Below are 3,431 nucleotides of genomic sequence, written 5' to 3'. Positions count from 1 at the left end.
TCATTGCTTTAGCCGTGTTTAAGAATGGTCTTCCTAATATGAGAGGAACTTGAGAATCTTCTTCCATGTCCAAAACAACAAAATCTACTGGAAATACTAAAGTACCAACTTTAACTAGCATGTTCTCCATTATCCCTCTAGGATATTTTATTGATCTATCGGCTAGTTGAATGCTTATTCTGGTTGGTTTCAATTCTCTAAGGTCTAGTTTAGTGTATAGTGAATACGGCATTAGATTTATACTAGCACCTAAGTCTGCCAATGCTTCTATTGAACTAAGACTACCCAGAAAACATGAAATTGTGAAACTTCCTGGATCAGATAATTTTTCTGGTATCTTATTCAACAGCACTGCTGAACAATTAGCATTCATAGTAACAGCCGAGAGTTCTTCCATTTTCTTTCTATTTGAGATTAGATCTTTCAAGAATTTAGCATATCTAGGCATTCCTGAAATCACATCAATGAAAGGAAGATTTACATTTATCTGTTTAAACATATCCAAGAATTTGGATTGCTCGGCTTCAAGTTTCTCTTTCTTCATTTTACTCGGGTAAGGAAGTGGTGGTTGATATGGTTTAACATAAGGTTTATCCTTAACTGTGTTATCTTCATTAACCTTTTCAACTACCGGTTCTTTTTCCTTATCTTGATCAGGTTGTGGTTCTTGTGGAGTAGGAATAGTTTCATCAGAAGTTACAGGTATTTCAGGTGGTTTAAGTGTTGTACCACTTCTTGTGGTAATAGCTTTAGCTGTTTCATTCCGGGGGTTAGCATTTGTATCACTAGGTAGACTTCCCGGTTTTCTTTCACCTATTAATCTTGCTAGGTTACTTACTTCTTGTTCCAGATTTTGAATAGAAGCTTGTTGATTTCTAAATGCTTGAGCATTTTGTTCATTGGTTTGTTTTTGAGATGTGAAAAATTGTGTTTGAGTTTCAACTAGCTTTGTCATCATATCTTCTAAATTCGGCTTTTTATCATCGGTTTGTTGTGGTGGTTTGTTTTGAAAATTAGGTCTTTGCTGATTATAAGTATTATTGGATACTTGTTGATTGCTAGGACCTTGTTGGTTGTTGTATGGAATATTTCTGTTATAATTCTGGTTTTGATTGTAAATCGGTCTTGGCGGTTGATAATTATTCTGATAATTATTTCCAGGCCTTTGGTTTATGTATGAAATATTCTCTCTTTGTTCTATTGTTAATTCAATACTGAGACAATCTTTTGTCAAATGTGGTCCTCCACACTGCTCACAACTAATTCGTATTGAGTGAATATCTTTAGTCATCTTTTCCATTCGTCTCTCCACAGCATCTATCTTTGCGGAAATGGAATCTAAGTCATGGCTAGAATCGGCTCTAGCTGCTTTAGATGATCTAACGATGTCTTTTTCTTGGTGCCACTCATGTGAGTGGGAAGCAGTATTATCAATAATTTTGTAAGCATCAGTTTCGGTTTTCTTCATAATAGAACCACCAGCTGCTATATCTATGTCTTTTCTTGTAGTGATGTCGCATCCTTCGTAGAATATTTGTACTATTTGACAGGTGTCTAAACCATGTTGCGGACATCCTCTTAACAACTTTCCATATCTAGTCCACGCCTCATATAGAGTTTCATTTGGTTTCTGTGTGAACGTAACAATTTCTGCTTGAAGTCTTACGGCTTTAGATGCAGGAAAGAATTGTTTAAGAAATTTGTCAACTAAAACGTCCCATGTATCGATCGCCCCTTCAGGTAACGATTCCAACCAATCTTTGGCTTCTCCCTTTAAAGTCCAGGGAAATAACATGAGATATATCTGTTCATCCTACACTTCTCGGATTTTAAATAGTGTGCAGATCCTATTAAAGGTACGTAGATGTTCATTTGGATCTTCCTTCGGCGCACCACTAAATTGGCATTGATTAGTCACCATGTGTAGAATTTGTCCTTTGATTTCATAATCTGGCGCATTAATGTCTGGATGAGTAATTGCGTGACCTTGGCCAGTGCGTTTAGCTCTCATTCGGTCTTCCATACTTAAAGGTTCCAGATTCTCCATAATTGAATTTGTTGAATCGGTATAACTAGATGATTCTGATTTAATGGTTCGTTCCTCAACAATCTCTGTTTGAATGATTGGTGGCTCCGGAGGAGAGTTTAGTGGTTCAGGATCTACGAACCGTTCCTGAATATTCTCCGGATTCTCAATTGTGAGGTCGGGTTCAAAAAATGGATTATCGGAAATTTGAACTGAAGTACTTGGTCGACTGGATGACGATTCTAAAGAAAAATCAACGGCGGTTATATTTGCTAAATGTCTTGATCTAGTTACAGGTGGTGAACGTACAAAAGGTGGTGAACGTCTTGCTCGGTGCATTCACTGAATATCCTATTAGTTTTAAAAAGGAAAGAAAAATTATAATAAGTTATCCAATTAATAGACTTTTCTGATTTTGCCCACGTTTCGAATAGCCAAAAGATGCAGCAGAGGGGCAGGATTCGTTTGGTCTCAATATAATTGAGGACTGTTTGGCTCCAATAACCCGGTCCACGTACAAATCCAACTATTACTACGAACCAGAAAATTTTGATGTCTATCAATTTAACCACTTAAAATAAATTTTCGTAATTTTAAGAAATTTAGATAAGAAGTAGAATAAAAATCTATGTCCTAAAAACTAGAATAGCGAGAAATAAGAAAGAAAAAGAGTTCGTCGGAAAAAGGTTGAAAAAGAAAAATGGTTGAAAAATAAAAGGTGACGAAAAAAAATAAAAGAAACTTATAAAACTTAAAAATACTTGACTAACCTAACCTTATTACTACAACTAGCTTAAAATTATAATCGCAAATTGAAATTACTAATTGGAATGATAATTGATACATAGGTAAAAGTCGTCTAAAAATATTTAAGCTTACAAGAAAAACTAAATCCCAAATGGAAATAACTTAAAAAGAAACTAAAACTTAAAAAGGTGTCGCAAAATTCTAAAGTACCTAAATCTTAGTCTAAAGAAAAAGCACTTAAGGAATTCTACGGCAAAGCCTAAAAATCTAAGAGTAAAAATGACTATAGCAAAAACTAAGTTTAAAACTAAATATGATCTAAAAATACAAATATTATGCTACAACGATTAAAAAGGGACAAAATATAAAAATATACAAAAAGTTGTAAAAAGTACAATTTTTATAAAAATATTATTTTTATATTATTTATTTTATTAAACTATTAATTTTACAATTTAATTAAACTTAATAAACTAAAATATAAATTAAATAAAACTTAAATTAAAAATAAACTTAATTATAATAATAATAATAATTAGGGTTAATAATAATAATAATTAATAATAATCCGTAATAAATGCAGGATTAGGGCTTCCTGTTCGTGTGTCAGGTCCCCTCCGCGACTTGCGGTATTCAAAGCTTCAAACCCCGCGACTCG

The sequence above is a fragment of the Rutidosis leptorrhynchoides genome, chromosome 11, assembly GCF_046630445.1.
Source record: "Rutidosis leptorrhynchoides isolate AG116_Rl617_1_P2 chromosome 11, CSIRO_AGI_Rlap_v1, whole genome shotgun sequence".
Lineage (NCBI taxonomy): Eukaryota > Viridiplantae > Streptophyta > Magnoliopsida > Asterales > Asteraceae > Rutidosis > Rutidosis leptorrhynchoides.
This window is presented reverse-complemented; position numbering follows the sequence as displayed.